General features: G+C 40.5%; 1 long non-coding RNA gene across 1 annotated transcript in view; it reads right to left on the reverse strand.

Annotated features, from left to right (window-relative positions):
- Positions 1-5,031: 5,031 nt before the first annotated feature.
- The window catches only part of LOC121483476, a 111,950-nt gene continuing 91,960 nt past the window's right edge, over positions 5,032-25,021 (reverse strand). Inside the window, exon 3 of the long non-coding RNA XR_005985737.1 lies at positions 5,032-5,238. This is a non-coding gene — a long non-coding RNA (uncharacterized LOC121483476). The remainder of the gene's footprint in view (positions 5,239-25,021) is intronic.

Genomic DNA, 25,021 nt, shown 5'->3' on the forward strand with positions numbered 1-25,021 from the left:
AGTCAATGTAAAACTTACTTGCAATCAGTTTTGGTCATAAAAGGCTGACAGTTTCAACACAAAGATTTATATAAAGACCTTAAAGATGGCTCAACTACAGGAAAGGAGCAAACAATACCCTGACATTGAAAGATATCAGTGGGAATATTAGTCATTATATGCTTTATATTTTACAGGGCATTTAGCAAATTCCCTGCGAAAATTAAAAGAAAATCTCTCAAAATATTCTAGCCACAGTCTTGTAGACTAATATTAGTTACACATGTAAGAAAAATTGTGTGTGTATATATATGCATGTGTATGTATAATGTATATGGAAGATTGTGTAAGGAGAGAGAGAACAACAGATAAAACTATTAAAAGAGATTCAGTACACATGGATGATTTTTCTTGCAAACTCCTTATTGGTATCTCCTACCACTAAAGAAACCAGCTGTTTAATTTGACAATCACTTTTCCCACCAGTTCACTGAAGCCTGAAAAAATTACAACGAGAAATGAATTCCTACGTCCTAAGGTTTTGTTCACTGTTCAAATGCAAGCCCCAGAAAATCTCACTGCGAAGGCAGGAAGAAAACCTTCGGCAAGTTACTTAACCCCTCTGAGCCTCAGTTTCCTAAACTATAAAACAGAAATTGTGCTACCTGCCTGGCAAGAAGTTGTGAATACTAAATGAGACATTGTATGTATTCATGTTGTGTGTGCGTGTGTGCATGTGTCTAAAACATACGTGCTGTAGACTCCCCAAATTCACATGTTGAAATCTATCCCCAATGTGCTGGTATTTGGAGGTGCCTTTGGGGGGTGATCAGATCGTATAAGTTATTGTTTGGTTATAGAACTAACCTTATAGAAGAGACCCCAGGGAGCTCCCTTGTTCCTTCTGTTGTGTGAAGACAAAGGGAAAAGACAGCCATTTATGAACAAGGAAGTGGGCCATCACCAAATATGTTGGTGCCTTGCTCTTGAACTTCCAGCTTCCACAACGGTGAGATATAAATTTCTGTTGTTTAGCAGCCTAAAAGGACTAAGAGGATATCCTTCCCAGACATCTTCAAATATGTAAATACTCTTGGTGCTTAGCACACAAGTTCTGATCTTGCCCCCACCTTCTCTGCTCTATTATTAACCCATTATTTTGTAGTTCATCAAATCCTTTTTTAAATACCTGTTTTGATGAGGGAGGAAGATTGAGAGAACACTGAAAGTCTTCAGGGATGAAGGAGGGCTATCAAGTGGTAGAAGAGTTACTGGATGAAAGGCTAGGCAATATAAAGGTTATGTGCTCATGACAAGTTTGCCTTGTAATGCAGGAAAAACTCAGGTGTTTTTGTTTTCTCTTCTTTCCATATGACTACTATCTAATTACATGGCTTGCTTTATATTTTCTGTAACAGAAATTTTAATGTATCCAATATAACTGTCATCTACACAATAAAGGTAGTTAGTTAGCTTATGATGTACCCTAATCAGGAATTCACACTCTAGAGGAGGTTATTCAGCACTACCAATATGGATATAAATATCCATACCCTGAGGGCATGCTAATCAGCATAAGGGATGTTAGAGATAATTTTTTCATTGGTGAAATAAATGATGTTCAAGATATGTAGGTGGTTAGGACATTGCTTAGGTCCCACTGTCCTAAATAAGTCCACATTACCACATTCCAAAAAAGTTGAAGAAAAATGGAAAGCAGAAAGCCAGCTTAACATAGAGGACAATTATCATCCTTCTGCTGGAGGTTTTTGACTTGACTTTAAGATTTTGAGGGGTAGGAAGTAAAGGCTTACACCCTGATCAAGTTACTAATCATTAGAAAGAATTTGTCAAAGAGAGGAAAAGGAGTTCTGGCTTGATTACTATAAACTAAAGAAGTAAGCACAATATATTAGTAAAATAAAATTAGAAGTTTGGGAAGTCTCCCTAGTCAGGAAGACTTGGAACATACTTAAAAGAGCCTAGAGTCCCCTTCAAGGATGAAGAAGCCCTGTCCTGCTCCCCATGAAATAAATAGTTATAGCCTGGTAAAGCAGAGGGATCCCAAGTAAAACAAGACATTTAGTGGCAAATGAAAGAAGTTATTATTGAAGCCAAAGATGAAGCTGGCCATGAACAGATGTGTTTATCAAGATGCACCCAGCCCCACTGGAACTAGAGATTCAGTATATGCTAACAACTGTTTATAATGAAGGAAATGGAACTCAAAGCACCTCTCACCCAGAGGACTGCTCGCTCTCTCTCTCTCTAAAAGATTGATTTGATTGATTGATTGATTATTTATTTATTTATTTATTTGTGAGAGAGAGAGAGAGTGCGCACACGCATGCATGCATGCATGATCAGGGGAGGAGAGGCAGAGAGAGGGAGAAGCAGACTTGCCAGTGCAGGGAACCCAATGTGGAAAGCGATCCCAGGACCCTGATATCATGACCTGAGATGAGGACCTGAGCCAGAGGCAAATGCTTAACCAACTGAGCCACCCAGGTGTCCCAACAGTTCTCTGACATATTAGAGAGCTTAGAAAGGACAGTAGATGCTCTACAATTAGTAGGTGAATGTTCATGTGAGAGTAGGTTTACTTTAGTCACTCAACTGTAGGAATTAGTAAGTTAGCTAGAAAAGAACGGGATAATTTTTGTGAAAACAATGGGTCCTGAAGGATAAAATTTATAGGTAGCCAGATCAGGTAGTTAGAGAAGTACCAAGAAAACAACCTTAGGTTCCAGGGGCAATTCATGACAAAACAGTCCTAAAGGGCACTGAGTCTTGGAGATAAGGTCCCTCAAGGCCAAATAAACCAAGCTGAGCTTGACCCTAAATATCTCAGGCTGAAAGAGCAGCAGCCCTCTATAACTACAGAGTTAATAAGGCATCCACAAAACTAGTATAAGGGTGAAGTAGGCCCTGATCATTCTGTAAGATTCAAAAGGTCAGTGGGAGGAATTAGTATGAACTAATAGCTCTAAAGTGAGGACTGCTATGAGAAAGACAGTGTTGTTTAAAAGTGTGGGTAATATAGACACACTGATAATGAAAGCTCAGATTAAAACTGGAAACAGGCAACCAAAGAAATTGAACTGGTAGTAGCCAGAACTTCAAAGGAATATTTGGAATAGATAGATTATCAGAATAAAATACCTTTCACTACCCTAAACAAATTCAGTATTTTATGATTATGGTCATAAAACTAAATGGCAATGTGTAAAACTGCCAATTTCAAAGTATATATTTAATGCAGCTGCTGTGGAAAACAGTATGGCATTTTCTTAACAAAATTAAACAGAATTATTATATGATCCAGAAATCCCACTTCTGGGTATTTCCTCCAAATAATTTAAAGCAGAGCCCAGAGAGATATTTGCACATCCATGCTCACAGAAGCATTATTCACAACAGCCAAATGGTAGAAGTAATCCAATTGACTATCAAAGAATGAATGGATAAACAAAATGTGGTCTATACACCCAATGGAATATTATTAAACCTTAGAAAGGAAGGAAATTTTGACATATGCTACATGTATGAACCTTGAGGATACACTAAGTGAAATTAGCCACTCACAAAAGGACAAATACCATGATTCCCCTTATGAGCTACATAGAGTCAAATTCATAGAAGCAATATGGGGAATGTAGTTGCCAGGGCTTGGGGGGTAGGGGAAAATGGGGGGTTGTTTAACAAGTACAGAGTTTCAGTTATATAAGATAGAATATTTCTGGAGATCTGTTGCACAACAATATGAATATACTTAACACTGTTGAACTGTTGCACTTATAAATGGTTAAGATGGTAAGATTTTTAAAAAATATTTACTTGAGAGAGAGAGAGTGCATGTGAGTGTGCAAGGGTGGGAGGCAGAGAGAGAGGAAGAGAATCCGCAAGCAGACTCCCTGCTGAACATGGTTCTCCTCCACCCCGAGCCCCAACTCAAGGGGCCCTAGGACCCTTAGATCATGACTGGAGTGGAAATCAAGAGTCACCACTTAAGCGACTGAGCCACCCAGGTGCCTCAAATGTTAAGTTTTATATTATGTATATTTTATTACAATTAAAATGAAACTCAAGGGATAATGACAAACTGAACATCTGTATACTTACCATACAAATCTAGAAATAAAATGTCACCAATGGAAAAAAAAGAAAACAGTAGTTAATAATCCACAAAAATGATTTAGAGGAGAAACAAGCCAAAACCTCCCCAAATATAAAACATTTGAAAAAGACGGAGGTGATCTGCAAAACCATATCTCCATTAAATTCTATAGGATAAGTGTTAAAGCCTTATATCAAACATTAAGGCAGTGGGTATACTGACCATCCTGTCCAAATCACTAATAAATTAAAGTCCTTGAAAAATATTTAGATGTAATTGACTCACCTATTGTTTATCAATATACCAAGTGAAAAAGAATGTAAGTTAACCTGCCACCAATTTTCAAGGAGTGCAATATACTTTTGTCTTCCTCAGTAGAATTGTATCAGCTTTAAAAAACAAGTACTTTGAGGCACCTAGGTGGCTCAGTTGGTTAACATCTGACTCTTGATTTCGGTTCATGATTTCAGGGTGGTGAGATCAAGCCCCGCACTGGGCTCCATGTTGGCCATGGAGCCTGCTTATGATTCTCTCTTCCTCTCTCACTGCTCCTCCCCATCCCTCCAAAAATTCAAGTATTTTGTCAGGGAGAGAAGGTAAAGGAAGGAGGAAACAACTGTGTACACTTATTTAAGATAGCTGTCAAGTATACTATTAGTGACAACCCAGGAGACAAGCATTACTTCAGACATATCAATCACCAGGCATCAGGAAGTCTGGAAGTGGTCCCTGCAGAGTCAAGAAAGGACCAGCTGTGTATCAGTCAGAATTAAGTGGCAGATAACAGAAATCTATCTAGCTATGAAAAAACAAAATGGTATTTACTACAGAAAATTAAGTGTTTATGGAACTGTGGGAGGGCCAAAAAAGCAGCCTCTAGACTGAGTCTTTAATGAATTCCCAGTATACCACCACAAAACTAACCTGTCAAGGAAACTGCTATCTCTGGTCAGTCAGGAAGGTGGTGAATCAAGAAGCTGACATAGGAGGCCAACGTATAAGCTGCAAGATCCAAGCACACACCACCTTTGCCATATCCAGGAATAAGCAAGCTGCTGAAGCAATCGTGGTCTTCAGTTGTGCCTTTACTGTGCACTGGAGGATAATGAAGGTCATTATGACCCATGCCACATCTGCTGGATCTGCATAAGCAAAATAGAAACATAATTGGCTGCACCCTCTCTCCCATTTAACAAAATTCCTGATTAAGATCTAATCTGAAAAACCTATATCTCATCAAAAACAAGAGGGTCTAGGAAGTATACTTTTTGACTTTCTAGTCCCTATGGGATAAGGAGGAGGTTAGGATCAATGTTGAACAAACCCATCTGTGGTATCATCCAAAAGTCAGCAAGACTTCGGTGAAAGAAATCCCAAGGGGCAAAGGCAACTTATAACCATACTTGTCACTTCCTTGAGTTTATTTGAAGCTAAGAACTTAATTCTTAATTCTTGTTTTGGGGACAGGTCCTCAAAACCTCAAAACCTTTTTTTTTTTTTTAAAGATTTTTTATTTATTTATTTATTTGTGATAGACAGAGAGAGAGAGGGAGAGAGAGAGGCAGAGACACAGGCAGAGGAAGAAGCAGGCTTCATGTCGGGAGCCTGATGTGGGACTCGATCCTGGGACTCCAGGATTGCGCCCTGGGCCAAAGGCAGGCGCCAAACCGCTGAGCCACCCAGGGATCCCCATCAAAACCTTTTTATTACCATAGAAAGGGTTTCCAGTTATGCCATGAGTCCAATCAAATCAGGGAGAGTTCAGACCATCCAATTAAAATAGCAAGAACAGGGGCCCCTGGGTGACTCAGTTGGTTAAGTGTCCGGCTGTGTCAGCCTACTGAAAAGGTGAAGGAGCAGTCTTAGAGTAGAGATGCTAAAGGTATATCGCCTTTAAAAATTTAAAGAGCACAGTTGGGACAACAGAATTTCCAGTATCTGATCCTTTCATAGATATGCTTAAAAGGTAGGCTCACAAGATATTTGCATCTGTGGCCATTGCCCTTTTAAGTGAGTGGAGCACATCAAAGAGAATTAGGATCACCTGTCCTGCAGGTAAACTCACTCAGATTTAAGAATAACTCTCAAAAAAAAAAAAAATAAGAATAACTCTCAAGGAAGAGTACCCTGAGGACTGGTGTGGTGTCTGGGCAACACTGGCCGGTTGACAACAGGACTTCTAAAAAGGCACCAATATACAGTTTGGGTTTACTACTATTTACTTGCATTTGGAGTTTGGAATTGCATTTGCTCCTTTATGACGATTAGTTGAACCAAAATTAAAGTTTTGGAGAAACCGCACAAAAAATATGAGCCTGAAAAAAAAAAAATATGAGCCTGTAAATCTTTTTATTCAGATCAGAAAATATGACAAAAATACTGTGGGAACATGCAAATAACATGGATGAACAAAAAAAAAAAAACATGGATGAACAAAAGAGTTTTCAAATTCCATTCTATTTGACTTCATCTGGAATAGGAGAAAGATAACATGATCTCTTTAAAAAGATAATTATAAAAGCAACTATCCCAGCACTAACAGAAAATGGGCAAAAAATATTAGTGCACCATGTTAGGGAATCAAATGAGAGACTACATGAAAGTGGGGAGCACTACAGCTCCAAAGAGATACTCAGAAACAACTTAATGCTGCTACAGTAATGATTCCCAGAGCAAGGTCAAGAGAGAGAGATCCCTATCAGAAGTAGCTAAAGAATAGAAAAAATTGGCTTAATCTCCACAAAGTCAAATGACAGTCATCATCTGCAACAATGCAAAATGAAGGTTCTTAGTAATATTAAAGATATCTTGTACTCAGCCAATATGACAGGATGTGACTTTTCTTCAGGATGCTGGGTTACTGAGAGTGGTCCTATGATGTTACAATTAACCCATTCATAGGGATGCAGACTACATACAGTATGATGTATCTCTCTTTAAAGTAGTTCTCAATTTTCACTGCACATTACAAGCCCCTGTAAAAAATTAACCCCCATTCTATACCCTTGCAACAATCAAATCAGAATCTTTGGATGTGGAGCTTGGACATCTTTGGTTTAAAAAGCTTCCTAAAGGGATCCCTGGGTGGCGCAACGGTTTGGCGCCTGCCTTTGGCCCAGGGTGCGATCCTGGAGACCCGGGATCGAATCCCACATCGGGCTCCTGGTGCATGGAGCCTGCTTCTCCCTCTGCCTGTGTCTCTGCCTCTCTCTCTCTGTGTGTGACTATCATAAATATAAATAAATAAATAAATAAATTAAAAAAAAAATAAAAATAAAAAAAATAAATAAATAAAATAAAAAGCTTCCTAAGTGATTCTAATGTGTGGTGGTGGCTGAGGTCCACTGCATGAATGCCTCACCTAAGTAAACTGATGGTTATATGATCTCATGTTCATCAATATTTAGTTTTGTATATTTTCAAAGCAATATTGTTTGCTAAGTCCCCAAAACAGCAGTCACAGGCATTAAAAACAGATTGTTAGGGGATCCCTGGGTGGCGCAGCGGTTTGGCGCCTGCCTTTGGCCCAGGGCGCGATCCTGGAGACCCGGAATCGAATCCCATATCGGGCTCCCGGTGCATGGAGCCTGCTTCTCCCTCAGCCTGTGTCTCTGCCTCTCTCTCTCTCTCTCTCTGTGTGACTATCATAAGTAAATAAATAAAAAAAAATTTAAAAAAAAACCAGATTGTTAGAGGATGCTTCCTTATTCTATAAATTATGCCATTTTTCAAAAATCCTGATTCATTTATATGAGCTAACTAAGTTAGGTATTGGGAAATAATATTTGATCCCTGTCTCAGGGGTTCCCACAAGATCACCTTCAGGATCAACGATTTGCAAGGCCTCACAGAATTCAAAAAAGCTGTCATACTCATGGCTACAGCTATGGTCCTTGAAAACAGGAGCCCAGATGATGATTAAATAAATCAAGTAATATTCAATAGTCTTATTAATTGGGGGTGAGTCTCAAATGTTCTAAGCCAGTGATTCCCAAGATATGTACATAATACAGATGGCCAAACATGTGGCCTTTCCAACATTTGAGAATACTTAATAAAAACATATATCAAAAAATTCACAAAACATATGTCAACATAAGAACTTCTAAAAGAATGTTCATATGATTATTTATAATAGCCAAAAAGTAGAGATATCCTAATGTCTATCACCTGGTGAATGAATAAACAAAATGCAGTATAGTATGTCCATACAATAAAGTATTATTCAGCAACAAAAAGTAATAACTCCTGATACAGGTTACATTATGGAAGAACCTTGAAAACATTATGTTAAGTAAAGAAAGAAGCCAATCACAAAAGTCCACGTGTTATATTGTTCCATTTGTACAAAATGACAAATCCATAGGGACAGAAAATAATTAGTGGTTGCCTAGGGCTGTGGGGAAGAAGAGGGTATGTGGGGCACAGAGTGACTACAAATGGGCACGAGGAATCTTTTAGAGTAATATAAATATTCTAAAACTGGCTTATGGTGACGGTTGTACAGGTCTGTAAAGTTACTGAAAGCCAATGAACTGTATACTTAGATAAATTTTATGGAGTGTAAATTATATCTCAATAAAGCTATTGAAGAATAAAATAAATAATGTGTTCATATATTGCTAATAAACATGAGTCACTGGAAGATTCCAGGGACTAGGGCACTAAATGTATCAGGTGGTGATATTTCATAACTGATACTAGCAAATTAACATAAGGGAAATAGGACCATCTCCCTTACCTTGATTTTATGGTATTTTACTAAAAAGTCTTCCTAGAAAATACAATTATCTGTACCAGTCCATACAAAACCTTGAGTAGACAAGGGCCAGAAAACTGAGGCTTTCCATCCTTAATACATTAAAAAAAAAAAAAGAGGATATGGGACACTTGAGTCCCCAAATTAAACAGTTTTGGTCTTATTCCAATTGTACAGGTCCATTTTATCCCCCATTTTAAGACATGATCACTGCAAAACACGATAATTTGAACCAGGCACATATAATGGAAAAGCTGATCAGTTCCTCTTGAGTTATGGTAAAGATTATGCCCATGAATGGAATAAAAAACAGAGGCCTGCCCATTTATTCATAAACTCGTATGTCAAATTATTTCTGTTTTCAGTACACCACCAATAAATAAGCTGGTAGTGACTAATACATAGTAACATTTAATTCTTGGCTGCAGACCTCTTTAGAAGAAGAATATCTCTCAATTTATATAATGCCATTTGTAGTAAGGATATTTTAAGAGAAGAGTGAGCTACCACCATTTTGTAGCACCCAACGTGGATATGGAAACCAGTCCCCAATGTAGCAAGAAGTATCAAACCTGAAGCCTAACTCTTTATTCACCTGGCAAGAAAAGTTACTAGGTTAGCTCATGGAAAACACCCTTTCTGGGAGGGGGAGACAAGAAGGTCACTTCCTAGTTAGTCAAACTACTTATTAATAAACATACATATATTGTGTCCATAGTTAAGGTACCCAGTTATACAACTTTACTATAAACAAGTATCCTTTCAAGACATGATACTTCTTCTTTACCCAACTCCAATTGATACAATGACCAAGTTGATCTTGACACTAATATCTTATGGATATTTATTGTGATTTTAATAACAAAAATAACAGAGCAATGATGTGTTCAAGCCCGAGTACAGGGATGCCTGGGTGGCTCAGCGGTTGAGCCTTTGGCTCAGGGCATGATCCTGGAGTACCGGGATCGAGTCCCACATCGGGCTTTCTGCATGGAGCCTGCTTCTCCCTCTGCCTATGTCTCTGCCCCTCTCTCTCTGTGTCTCTCATGAATAAATAAACTAAAATATTTTTTAAAAAGGCCCAGTACACATCCAAGTCTCCTGTGAAGTACTATATAATTAATCCAAAACTCCCTCTTTCTTTTTTTTTATAAATTTATTTTTTATTGGTGTTCAATTTGCCAACATATAGAATAACACCCAGGGCTCATCCCGTCAAGTGCCCACCTCAGTGCCTGTCACCCAGTCACCCCCACCCCCTGCCCACCTCCCCTTCCACCACCCCTAGTTCGTTTCCCAGAGTTAGAAGTCTTTCATGCTCTGTCTCCCTTTCTGATATTTCCCACTCATTTTTTCTCCTTAAGACTCCCTCTTTCATACACTGTCTATCCACGTATGCTGACTTTATTAAACAGACTCTGCCTGTCTAAATATGGTATATTTCAAGCTGGTATGTTAAATTAATCCTGTTTCCAGCACAATATAAAATTATAAACTGATGGGAACCTAAACTGACAAATTATTATTATCTGATTTAGGGCAGTTTTACTCAGAGTCCCATAAAGTTCTATAATAAGGATTTCACAGAAGGTGTAGTAAACACTAGGTATTAACTCTGAAATGAACATCAGTCATTGAAATTATTTCTAAGGTCAACATAACTCTCTGAATGGATGGACCCAGTCTCAGTGTTAACGGGTGGACATAGCAAAGGAGTATCAGGATTAGGCTATGGCTAACTGACCACTTAATAAATGATACAACTGAAGTATTCAAAACACAACCTAAGGTATGGAATGTTACAGAAATACCCTGGCAGAAACAGGGATATATGAGAGAAAATAACAGGAGTTATTAAGACATCTTCAGATATTAAAGAGAGCTAATACCAAAGACAACAGGCAAAAAAAGGAAGAAACAAAATAGAACTATTATTCCCAGAGAGCAATGATTTCCTGGCATAGTGGGACTATTTCTTGGGTGTTACAGACTGTAACAATTTTGAAATCAACCCAAGCCCTGTAATTACTAAGGCCTCCCTTACTTACCTAAGACAAAGCCACACACAGATACTGCAAGTTCCCTTCTTTGCCTCATAAGCAATTCATCAAACTGTTCTGTCCAATGATCAAGGGGAACAAAATACGTATTAACCAAACTTTGGTTAAGATTCTCTCCTTTCCCCAGGACCCTAAATGCTGGCCCACCCACAGTCTGAGCCAAATTACAACCTTAACAGCCCCTTCTGAGAACAGGCTCCCCTAAGTGTAAAACATTCTCTAATCTACGGTCTGATCATGCTATTCACATTCATCTGCTTCCTTATACCTGGTTCTTTCTAGATTTATTTATTCCTTCCTATAAGAGAAGAAAAGTCCTTCTCTGCCTGCCCACTTAGACATTTGCAGATCTCATGATCAAAACCTTCTCCTCTTCACCCTCTTGTAATAATCCTTTCAAATATAGTCTCCCCTTATTGAAGTCCAGATTTGTTTTTTATTTGAGAGCTGTTAAAAAAATCCCTGCCCCCAGAGCAAGAGGAATTGGTACCAATTGATCAGCTAGATTTCAGAACTGATATGAGCCAGTAAATGCTCAGTATTTACTGCCTCCCATCTTATCCCTTTTTGGGAAGACAGTGTCTATTGTGATTATCATGATCTGGTCTTGACACTGTGTGTTGGGTCTGTGGAGGGAAGGTTATTTACAGAGTTCACAGTTGTCTCAATTTGAGGAGATACAACCAAGGAACCTCATTTTCACTGGGATGAGATCTAGATAAAAAAGATTCCAGGCTCAAACCTAAGCCCAGATTGCATAAGATGCCTTGCAGGAAGTACATGAATCACAAGGAAAAAGATAGCAATCTGGTAGACTGTTACACTGTTGGTCTATCAACCACACCTCTCGGTACTCCTACCATTTTCTAGCCTTTTCCCACATTGACTCTGGAACTTAGTCATGCAACTTGCTTTGATTAGTTTCCTAGGGTTTCTGTAACAAAGTACCACAACTGGTTGGCCTAAAACTGAAATTTAGTCTCTCACAGAAACAAGGTATCAACAGGGCCATGCTCCCTCTGAAAGCTCTAGGGAAAAATCCTTTCATGCCTCTTTCTTTTTTTAAAGAATCTATTTATTTGAGAGAGAGAGAGAGTGAATGAGTGCATGAGCAGCAGTGGGAGTGGGGTGGGGAGGAGCAGAGGGAGAGGGAGACAGAGAATTTCAAGTAGGCTCCATGATGAGCATGGAGCCCTATGGAGGACTAGATCTCAAGATCCTGAGAACATGACCTGAGTGAAAATCAAGAGTTGGATGCTTAACTGACTGAGCCACCCACATGACCCTTTTTTTTGTCTCTTTTTAGCTTCTTGTAGCTCCCTGCAATCATTGGCATTCCTTGTCTTACAGCTGCACTAGTCCAATTTCTGTCTCTGTCTTCACAAGGCATGTTCCTCTGGGTATCTCTGTGTCTTTTTCTCTTTATAAGGACACCAGTATTTTGATTTAGGGGCCACCCTAATCAAGTATGAGCTCCTCTTAACTTGATTACATCTGCAAAGATCCTATCTCCAAAAAAGGCCATATTCACAGGTTCCAGATGGACATAAATTTTAGGAAAACACTGTTTAATCTTGCTATCAGGAGAGGCATTGGAAAAGCCTGGAAGATGAAATGCCTTATGGAGAGAGAAGCCACATGGAAGAAAAATGAAGGAACTCCAGCTAATTATCAACACCATGATTCCAGATATATGAAAGAAATCTTCTCAGACCTTCTAAGCTCAGCCCAGGCACCAGCTAAAAACAGTTGAAGGAGAGACCAAGAGACCCCAGTTGACACTATGTGGAACAGAAGAACTGCCCAATCAACCTATAGAATCATGAGAAATAATAAATAGCTCTTGATTTATACATTAATAGATAACTGAAATGATAGGTAGCTTAACTGAATTAGCATGCTAGGTATAGTAAAATGACCCAAAGGTATCAAAATTGATTGGAGGTCTAGAGCAGAGAGTTGGTTCCCAGCTGGCCGCCAGCAAGACTTCAGACTTCAAATGGGACTTCAGACTATAACTGCAAGGAATTAGATTCTGTGAACATGAGTGACCCTGACCCTGGAAGCCAATTCTTCTCTAGAGCTCCCATACAAGAGTCCACGTCATTCAACACTGTGACTTCAGCCTTATAAGCGGAGAACTCCGTTGAGGCCACTTGCACTTCGGGCTATAAAAATGTGAGCTAATAAACACATGTTTTAAACCACTCAGTGTGGTAATTTGTCACCCAGCAATACAAAACTAACATACCAAACAACCCGAACTGAGGGAGCAAAGTTTCCCTTTACAGAAGACAACCAGCTAATATTGTAATATCACCATATACAATCCCTAATGAGGTTATGGGCAAGAGTTTTCAACTATGAGGCAAGGGTTTTCAGCTGATACTAAGGGAATAGATATTAGCAAACTGGGCATTTGTATGGTGCCAGGTAACAGCACATGGAGTGCTTTCTAGCCATAACTAAAGAAGCAATGAAGAAATTAGGCTTTTATCATGTAGCTTAAATAATAGCAGCCAGTCAGGTATCATGTTTCCCTATATAACATAATATATAAATACACAGCATCACCTGTGTTCTCATGCTGGTAAGGATATTCAACTTGAGTTTAATTATAAATGATAGGACAATGATTTAAATCACAAGAAAACAGCAAAACAAATTTAAAATATGGGACATCAACAGAACAAATTACATGGAATTTTCAGCAAGTCAAAACATTCTCACAAAAACCATTGTTGAAATTCTCTTTTTTTTGAATGAGGCAAAGCTATGCAACTTGTGATTTGGAATAAGTATTAGTTCACACTGAACCTGTTACAAAGAGCATGTTTGTGAGAACTGAGATTGGATGTTATTTTTATCCTTGCTTTGCAAATACCTAGTTCTAAGAACCCCACTGCCTAATAACTTCAGAGCATTGTCTCAAGTCTAGACATTGATAGTCCTTTGACTCTCCATGTGATAGAGGATGGAGGTCACGGTGACCTCCAAAATCCTATATATGATCCTCATGCCCAACCACAGCAATTCAAAAAGATTTACCTAAAAAAACAAAAAAAAAACGAACAAAACAACAACAAAAAAAACCTTTACCTAGCAGTCCTCATGGGAAAAAGCTGCCTTCCCCATGCCAGACTTGCTGTACAGTCTGGAGGGAGTCACTGTCAAGGATTCAGGCCTTCTGGCAGATCATTCTTTTATGCATATCTGCATTCCCAGCCTAAATGCCTTTGAGGGCCTCCTTATCAATGGCCCCTAGTCGAAGCCTCTCTCAGACACCTTTGCTGAGACCACATTTTTCTTCAGTCTCAGTACTCAGTACTTTTCCTCTGCCAGACTTTTCCTTCTGCCTCTTCTAAGCCTTTAAAAAAAAGATTTATTTGATAGAGCACGCGTGCAGGTGTGCACATGAGGGGGGGGCAGGGGCTGGGGTGGGGCCCCCCACCGCGCTGAGCAGGGAGCCGGATGATGTGGAGCTCAATCCCAGGACCCTGAGATCATGACCTGAGCTCAGGCAGATGCCTGAGCCACCCAGGCGCCCCTCTCCTAAGTCCTGAGTTGATTGAATGGCAGGAGCTTTTTGTTCAGTGCTCCCCCAGTAGTGAGATGATTCCTCCTGTCTGTGCTAATACACCTGATCTTCATTCAGTGCTGTTTCATGGAGAAAACTGAAACACTGGAGAAGCTGGCATGTTACGGATTGAATTGTGTTCCCCAAAACCCCATATATTTAACTCTTATCCCTCGGGACCTGAGAATAGGACCTTATTTGGAGATAGGGTCTTTAAACAGGTAATCGAGTTAAAATGAGGTCAGTAGGGTGGTGATGTCTTTGTAAATAGTGGAAATTTGGACACAGACACAGAGAAAGAATGCCATGTAAAGATGAATGCAGAGATTAGATTGATGGGTGTACAAGCCAAATAATACCAAAGTTTCCCGTGAAACCACAAGAAGAAGAGGCATGAAACAAATCCTCACGGCCCTCAGAAGGAACCAACCGTGCTGACAGCTTGCTCTTGGACTTCTGGCCTCTGGACCTGGGAGACAATAAATTTCTGTTGTCTAGTATGTGGTACTTCATTACAGCAGCCCTAGAAAACGAACACATGGCACTGTCCCTCTGGCCTCTTGCTTACACTATCACAGTAAGTGAATAAAGGCTAATTGTTACTTTCATTCTAGCTTGTTGTTTTAATCGACCCCCTCGATACCTGGCAACTAAGCTTTCTCTAGCCGAGCTACTGATTCTGTATTTCCTGCCTGACTATAAAGATGGCTACTCTTGCCATGTGAGCACCACTGCATCCACCACTCAGTGATATCCACTAGGCAAGGAGAAAGCAGAGTGCCTAAAGGCAGAAATGGGCTTCCTCTGAGCTACATACACAGGTTATATGGCTGTCTCTGGGCCTGCTTGTTTGTAGATGTTTGTATACTTGTCAGAATTTTGTCAAAGATTTCCTTGTAAAATATCACTTGCTAAGGAGGGGAGTATGGTATAAGGAGAAATGTATAACCCTCATCCTCCCAAACTACTAGAGGCTACCTAAATATTTACTAAAAGAACCTGCAAACTGGGGCACCTGAGTGGCTCAGTTGGTTGAGCATCTGACTCTTGGTTTCTGCTCAGGTCATGATCTCAGGGTCATGAGACTGAGCCCCATGTCAGGCTCAGCACTCAGTGCAAAGTCTGCTTGAGATTCTCTATCCCTCTCCCCCTCCACCCCAACCCCTCTCTCAAATAAATAAATAAATATTTTTTAAAAATTACCTGTGAACTGCTGAATAGTCAAATTGGCCTAGGTCATACAAACTTGCATTCAAACATTTTTATTTGAATGATTTACTTATCCTCAAATATCTTACATTCAAAATTAATGACTTTCAGTTGTAATTGGCATAATCTATTCTTCAGAGTTCTATCTCTGAAACTTCTTCCCACCTTCTGTGTGATCCCCCAGAGGGTCACACTTCCACCTCTGATAAGGACCATATATGTAAGGTTCCCACAACAGTTTTAAAAAGACATCACCTATGAGATCTATCTCTTTTCTGGGATTTACTTTAAAAAAGAAACACCAACAATGTGTTACTAACACTGCCACAGTGGGAATCAAGAAACCTGGATTTTAGTTCTTACTCTGCTCCAGGACTACAGTGTGACCTTATGCAAACTAATTAAACATTCCTTACCTTTAAAGTAAATTACACTTAGTTTTCAGCTTTATTGAGGTATATTTGACAAAAATTATACAAAAAGTGTACAATGTGATGATTTGATATACATTGAAATCACACCTAATTATTATTAGTGGTTTTCCTTTTCAAACTGTTTTTATTATGTAGAAACCTACTTACAATGCTGGCGAGTAAACAGAGGTAGTATGATGCTTTGATTTTGTAGATAAGGACACTGAGTTACAGGTTAGGTAACCAGCCCCAAACCATACAAGTGTGTTAGATATAAAGTTCAATCACAGGCCTGAGTATGTTAAAACATGCTCTTGGGTTTCATCCAGCTCTCTAATTCTAGGATTCAAAAAATGAAGGCTTAGTAAACCAAAAAAAAAAAAAAAAGATGGCACTATACTGCCAAAACTTGGATCTCTCCTGGAAATAGAATAAGAGATGTGTAGTGATAAGTCATGTGTAATAGTACCAAGAGTAGAATATTTACACAGCATATTATTTTATTGGACATAGTAATATTTTGTATTTTTACTCACGATATATGAAAAGTGAGAAAAAATTCTAAAAAGCAAATAGAAATAGGCTCTCTCTCTTTTAGTTTCCCCTTTTAAAAGTGATTCCAGGGGCGCCTGGTTGGCTCAGTCAGTGGAGCATGTGACTCTTGGTCTGTAAATGTAAATTTGAGCCCCAGGTTAAGCGAGTATAGAGATTACTTAAAAATAGAGTCTTTTTTAAAAAAGTGACTCGGGCACCTGGGTGGCTCAGTGGTTGAGCATCTCCCTTTGGCTCAGGTCATGATCGCAGGGTTCTGGGATTGAGTCCCACATCGGGCTCCCCACAAGGAGCCTGCTTCTCCCTCAGCCTAGATCTCTGCCTGTGTGTGTGTGTGTGTGTGTGTGTGTGTGTCATGAATAAATTTTTTAAATTTTTTAAAAAGCCACTCTACACACAATCCTAATATAACAAACAGTATTATAATATCACCCTATAACAAAACAAATGCCAAAGCTCCCACTGACATGACACTAATATCAAGCAATTTTGAATATAACAAGCTCCTAGTACACAACAGGAGAGCTGACAATCTCTTGGAGCTATTTCCAACAAAACTTGACCAGTGGATAGATATATTCCCCAGCACGCCACAAATCAAAGCAATAAGGATGATAATTAAATTTCAGTCACCTAGGAGAACCTAAGATTAATGGTAAAACAACTCCTATTAAATCATGTAGCTATCTGCCGTGCAAGATAACCTGTGAATTTCAGAGTCATCTGTAGCCTATTCTAAATGGCAAATCAAATTATAATGCCCAATCCCTATCAATATCACCTGAAAGTTGCAGAGGGAATATACTGAATAAGAGTAAATTGTTTCTGTTCATTACTGTTGAGGAGTCCATATCCAGACCGAAATCCCACGTGTGATATTTCAGGTCTGACCACAGGCAATCACAAAGCTTTACCTGGCAGGCCACAAGGGAGAAACCTGCACTTCCTACCCCACACTGGGTACACAGCCAGTGCTGTTAAAAAGAAAATCACAGGTCTCAAATGGCATCACTTAGGTTAAAGGTCCAAGTAGTCAACCAAGCTTAATACCTAAACTAACTACAGTTTCAACTCCCCCAGAAACGTGACCTTTAACCAGTCAACATGGGAATTTCCTGGTCAGCACTAGGAAATTTACTGATAGCCCCCTTCTGTTCCCCTTAGGAGGGTGACCTTGCCCAAAACAATAGATTCTTTGCTAATCATTTCCTTTTTTCCACTCCCTCTACCTTTAAAAACCTCTCCTTTTCTGTAGCCCTTTGGACCTCCACTCCATTTGCTAGATGGGATGCTGGCTGATTCATGAGTCAATTAATAATGCAAATTAGATCTTTCTAATTAACTCCATTGAGTTTATGTTATTTAACAGTACTCTGCAACTTACTGGAGGGAGCTGCAGTCAAGGACTCAGGCCCTCCTTGCCCAGCCATGCTCATATACATATCTACATTCCCAGGTGCCTCCAGCGAGAAGTCCTTATTGATGGCCTTGAGTGAGGCACTTTGCCCTACTCTGACTTAGCTCTCCTCCATTCCTGCCCTCCCCCCTCTCCTTGCCGCCAGCACCCTACCTCTATCTTTTTAAAGATTTTATTTTTTTTAAAGATTTTATTTATTTATTCATGAGAGAGAGAGAGAGAGAGAGAGAGGCAGAGACACAGGCAGAGGGAGAAACAGGCTCCAATGCAGGAAGCCTGACGCGGGACTTGATCCCCGGTCTCCAGGGTCACACCCTGGGCTGAAGGCAGCGCTAAACTGCTGAGCCACCCGGGCTACCCTAAAGATTTTATTTTTAAGTAATTGCTACACTCAATTTGGGGCTTGAACCCACAGCCCCAAGATCAAGAGTTGCATGCTCCACCAACTGAGCCAGCCAGGTGCCCCAACAACCTGCATCTATTGAAAGGAAGGAACCTTTTGTTCAGGCTCCTAAGCAATGAGATAATCACCCCTGTTTGCACCTAATTCTTGTTCTGAGCCACTCTGCGGAGAAAAATTAAACACTTAGGAGCTGGCACCTTTTTCTTTTCTTTCCTGTTGTTTTCAGTTTGGCGTGTTATCCTGATTGACCAATGACAACCTCAACACTGGGCAGGCTGACAAATTGTTCTAGTAAGCAGGATGGTCAATTGAGCACAATGCTATTCCGAAAAAGAAAAATGCCTTAGGGTCCTATGGGGTACTCATAAGGAGTGCTAAGAATTGTTTGCAAGAGAGTAAAGCTCTGGGTCTTGGGAAGAGCTAGTGGCTTGTTTGCAGAAGCTTTTTGCTTCTGAGGAGTTCCTTCTCTTTAGTCCTTGATGGAGGAGTCAAATTAGCAATTCAACCAGTGGATAGTTCAAATTAGCAATTCAACAAAGGGACTCTAAACAAGCTAGGGAATTAGTTCCCTAGCTACTGCTCAAGATCCTCCTGCCATGGGACAAGAGACCATCAGATGCCCCAGAAGCTGAGTTGTGCCCAATAACTTCTGTTAACTTGAAGTAGGTCTCTGGTGACAATAATGCTGTGTGTCACAGTGAGAAAAAAATTATAGCTTCCTTAACAATCACTTCACCCAGCAGCCTAAAGAGCCCTTAGAGACTTACTTAGTTCACTTCCATGATAAAGAACATAACCTTAGGGGCATTTGGGTGGTCAGTGGTTGAGCACCTGCCTTTGGCTCAGGTCTTGGGTCCTGGGATAGAGGCCCAAGACCCGCATCGGGCTCCCCACAGGGAGCCTGCTTCTCTCTCTGCCTATGTCCTTGCCTCTCTCTCTCTTTGTCCCTCATGAATAAATACATAAAATCTCTGGGAAACATAACCTTACTAAAGTCAGTGAGAAAGAGTGGTGCCCTCTCTTTCAGACAGACCCTCCTCCAGAGTGCCTGGACTGCAGTCACCACCAAGACAGCAGAGCATAAGCATCAGGGACAGTGGTGCTACCTTCGTGTTGTCTGGCTGCCAGAGAAACCCACACTACGCTCACAGTGTTGTGCAACCATCGCCACCATCTATTTCCAAAACTTTTTCACTCCAATTCACTTTTATTAATGTGTATGTCTTTCCAGCTTTATTTAGACATAATTAATATGCAACACTGCATTAGTTTAAGATGTACAACATGATTTGATACACACACACATACACACACACACATATACACACTTACCATAAAGGGTTAGTAAACACCTACATCACCTCACAATTACTATAACTTTTTTGTGATAACATTAAAGATCTATTCTCTGAGAAACTTTCAAGTATATAATATTAACTATAGTTATCATGTGGTACATCAGAGCCTCAGAACTTATTCCTCTTATAACTGGAAGTTTGTATCTCTTGCCTACATCCATCCATTTCCCCTAACACCTCCACCCCCCAGTTCCTAGGAACCACCATTCTACTCTCCATTTAGTAGTTTGACCTTTTCGGATTTCACATATAAATGAGATCATACATTATCTGTCTTTCTCTGACTTATTTCACTTAGCATAATACCCTCAATGTTCATCCATGTTATAGCAAATAGCATGATTTTCTTCCTTCTCGTGGCTGAATACTATTCCACTGTATGTAGGGGTGTGTGTATACACCATATTTCTTTATCCACTGACAGACACTTAGGTTGTTTCTATGTCTTGGCTATTATGAATACTACTGCAATGAACATGGGGACACAGATATCTCTAGGAGATTCTTCTTTCATTTTCTTCAAGATATATACCCAAAAGTGGGATTGCTGGATAATATGGCAGTTATATTTTTAATTTTTGAGGAATTTCAACACTTTTCCATACTGGTTATACCAACTGACATTCCCACTAACAGTGCATAGGGATTCCCTTTTTTCCACATCCTTGCCAAAACATATTATCTTCTTCATTTTTTAAATTAATAAAAGCCATCTTAACAGTATGAGGTGATACCTCACTACAGCTTTGAATTACATTTTCCTGATGATTAATGATGTTGAGCATCTTTTTGTGTACATGTTGGCTATTTGTATGTCTTCTTTGGGGAAATGTCTATTCAGGTCCTCTGATCATTTTTTTAATTGGATTACTTGTTTTTTGCTATTGAGTTGTATGAGTTCTTTATATAATTTGGATATTTACCCATTATCAGATAGATAGATGTCTTTTCATTTTATTGACTGTTTCTTTTGCTGTGCAGAAGCTTTATGAATGTAGTCTCAGTTGTTTTTTTTTTTTTCAGTTGTTGATTTTGCTTTTATTCTTTGTGCTTTGGGTGTCATATCAAAAAAATCAAAAAAAAAAAAAAATCACTGCCATGACCAACATCAAAGAACTTTTCTCCTAATATTTCTTTTAGAAGTTTTATGGTTTCAGGTATTACATTTAAGTTTTTATCAACTTTAAGTTAATATAAGTAGTGTCAGGAGTCTCATTTCATTGTTTTGCATGTGATTATCCAGTCTTCCCAGAACCATCTATTGAAGAAACTGTCCTTTCTCCATTGAGTATTCTTGGCTCCTTGTAAAATATTAGTTAGCCATCTATTTGTGGGTTTATTTATGGGCACTGAATCCTGTTCCATTCAGCCATATGTCTATTTTTATGCCAGTACTGTACTGTTTTGATTACTAAAGCTTTGTACTATAGTTTGAAATCAGCAAATATAATGCTTCCAGGTTTGTTCTTTTTCAAGCTGGCTTTGTCTATTTGGGGTGTTTGTGGTTCCATAAAAATTTTATAATTTTTCTTTTCTATTTCAATGAAAAATGCCACTTGAAATTTTATAGGGAAGGGGAGGGGCAAGATGGCGGAAGAGCAGGGTCTCCAAAACATCTGTCCTCAACAAATTACCTAGAAAACCATCCAATCATCCTGAAAATCTACGAATTCGGCCTGAGATTTAAAGAGAGACCAGCTGGAACGCTACAGTGAGAAGAGTTTGCGCTTCTATCCAGGTAGGAAGACGAGGAAAAAGAAATAAAGACACAAAAGGCCTCCGAGGGGGAGGGGCCCCGCAAGGAGCCGGGCTGAGGCCGGGGCGAGTGTCCCCAGGACAGGAGAGCCCCGTCCCGGAGGAGCAGGAGCTGCACCGACCTTCCCGGGTGGAAAGGGGCCCGCAGGGAGCTGGAGCAGGACCCAGGAGGGCGGGGATGCCCTCGAGCTCCCTGGGACACTAACAGGCACCTGCGCCCGGGGAGAGTGCGCCGAGCTCCCTAAGGGCTGCAGCGCTCGGCGGGACCCGGAGCAGCTCGGAGGGCTCGGGCGGCGGCTCCGCGGAGGGGGCTGCGGGGCTCCGGGAGCAGCTCGGCGGCGGCGGCTCGGGCGGAGGAAGAAGCTCCGCGCGGAGGGGGCTGCGCGGCTCCGGGAACAGCTCGGAGGGGCTCGGGCGGCGGCTCCGCGGAGGGGGCAGCTCGGCGGCGGCGGCTCGGGCGGAGGAAGAAGCTCCGCGCGGAGGGGGCGGCGCGGCTCCGGGAACAGCTCGGGGAGGGCTCGGGCGGCGGCGCGAATCCAACAGCGCAGGCTCCGTAGCACAGGGCGCCGGGACACAGCCCAGGATCTGGCCTCCCCCGGGACAGGCAGAGGCCGGGAGGGCCCAGGAGAGCGAGGACGCTCCTGCCTGGAACTGAGCAGATCAGCGGCCCCGCCCGGGAGCCCCCAGGCCCTGCAGACGGAGAGCCCCGGAGCTACTGCGGGAGCTGACTCCAGGGCCCCAGAGCTGCCCCCGCCACTGTGGCTTCCTCCCGGGGCCTCACGGGGTCAACAACCCCCACCGAGACCTGCACCAGGCAGGGGCAGAGCAGCTCCCCCAAGTGCTAACACCTGAGAATCAGCACAGCAGGCCCCTCCCCCAGAAGACCAGCGAGACGGACCAGTTCCAAGGGAAGTCAAGGGACTTAAAGTATACAGAATCGGAAGATACTCCCCGTGTTTTGTTTTTGTTTTTGTTTTTGTTTTGTTTTGTTTTGTGTTTTTTCTCTCTCTTTCTTCTTGATTTCTGATTGCTTCCCCCACCCCACCCCTTTTTTTTCTTTTTTCTCCTTTCTTTCTTTTTCTTTTTCTTCTCTTTTTCCCCTTTTTTTCTTCTTTCTCTTTTTTCTTTTTCTCTTTTCTTTCCTTCTCTCTCTTTTTCTCCTTTTCCCAATACAACTTGTTTTTGGCCACTCTGCACTGAGCAAAATGACTGGAAGGAAAACCTCACCTCAAAAAAAAGAATCAGAAACAGCCCACTCTCCCACAGAGTTACAAAATATGGATTACAATTCAATGTCAGAAAGCCAATTCAGAAGCACTATTTTACAGCTACTGGTGGCTCTAGAAAAAACCATAAAGGACTCAAGAGACTTCATGACTGCAGAATTTAGATCCAATCAGGCAGAAATTAAAAATCAATTAAATGAGATGCAATCCAAGCTAGAAGTCCTAACGATGAGGGTTAACGAGGTGGAAGAACGAGTGAGTGACATAGAAGACAAGTTGATGGCAAAGAGGGAAACTGAGGAAAAAAGAGACAAGCAATTAAAAGATCATGAGGATAGATTAAGGGAAATAAATGACAGCCTGAGGAAGAAAAACCTACGTTTAATTGGGGTTCCTGAAGGCGCCGAAAGGGCCAGAGGGCCAGAATATGTATTTGAACAAATCCTAGCTGAAAACTTTCCTAACCTGGGAAGGGAAACAGGCATTCACATCCAGGAAATAGAGAGATCCCCCCCTAAAATCAACAAAAACCGTTCGACACCTCGACATTTAATAGTGAAGCTTGCAAATTCCAAAGATAAGGAGAAGATCCTTAAAGCAGCAAGAGAAAAAAAGTCCCTGACTTTTATGGGGAGGAATATTAGGGTAACAGCAGACCTCTCCACAGAGACCTGGCAGGCCAGAAAGGGCTGGCAGGATATATTCAGGGTCCTAAATGAGAAGAACATGCAACCAAGAATACTTTACCCAGCAAGGCTTTCATTCAAAATGGAAGGAGAGATAAAGAGCTTCCAAGACAGGCAGGAACTGAAAGAATATGTAACCTCCAAACCAGCTCTGCAAGAAATTTTAAGGGGGACTCTTAAAATTCCCCTTTAAGAAGAAGTTCAGTGGAACAATCCACAAAAACAAGGACTGAATAGATATGATGACGCTAAACTCATATCTATCAATAGTAACTCTGAACGTGAACGGGCTTATTGACCCCATCAAAAGGCGCAGGGTTTCAGACTGGATAAAAAAGCAGGACCCATCTATTTGCTGTCTACAAGAGACTCATTTTAGACAGAAGGACACCTACAACCTGAAAATAAAAGGTTGGAGAACCATTTACCATTCAAATGGTCCTCAAAAGAAAGCAGGGGTTGCCATCCTTATATCAGATAAATTAAAATTTACCCCAAAGACTATAGTGAGAGATGAAGAGGGACACTATCTCATACTCAAAGGATCTATCCAACAAGAGGACTTAACAATCCTCAATATATATATGCCCCGAATGTGGGAGCTGCCAAATATTTAAACCAATTAATAACCAAACTCAAGAAATACCTTGATAATAATACACTTATACTTGGTGACTTCAATCTAGCTCTTTCTACCCTGGATAGGTCTTCTAAGCACAACATCTCCAAAGAAACGAGAGCTTTAAATGATACACTGGACCAGATGGATTTCACAGATATCTACAGAACTTTACATCCAAACGCAACTGAATACACATTCTTCTCAAGTGCACATGGAACTTTCTCCAGAATAGACCACATACTGGGTCACAAATCGGGTCTGAACCGATACCAAAAGGTCGGGATAGTCCCCTGTATATTCTCAGACCATAATGCCTTGAAATTAGAACTTAATCACAACAAGAAGTATGGAAGGACCACAAACACGTGGAGGTTAAGGACCATCCTGCTAAAAGATGAAAAGGTCAACCAGGAAATTAAGGAAGAATTAAAAAGATTCATGGAAACTAATGAGAATGAAGATACAACCGTTCAAAATCTTTGGGATGCAGCAAAAGCAGTCCTGAGGGGGAAATACATCGCAATACAATCATCCATTCAAAAACTGGAAAGATCTCAAATTCAAAAGCTCACCTTACACATAAAGGAACTAGAGAAAAAGCAACAAATATACCCCACCCCCAGCAGAAGAAGACAGTTAATTAAATTCGAGCAGAACTCAATGATATCGAGACCAAAAGAACTGTGGAACAGATCAACAGAACCAGGAGTTGGTTCTTTGAAAGAATTAATAAGATAGATAAACCATTAGCCAACCTTATTAAAAAGAAGAGAGAGAAGACTCAAATTAATAAAATCATGAATGAGAAAGGAGAGATCACTACCAACACCAAGGAAATACAAACGATTTTAAAAACATATTATGAACAGCTGTACGCCAATAAATTAG

The sequence above is a fragment of the Vulpes lagopus genome, chromosome X, assembly GCF_018345385.1.
Source record: "Vulpes lagopus strain Blue_001 chromosome X, ASM1834538v1, whole genome shotgun sequence".
Taxonomy (NCBI): domain Eukaryota; kingdom Metazoa; phylum Chordata; class Mammalia; order Carnivora; family Canidae; genus Vulpes; species Vulpes lagopus.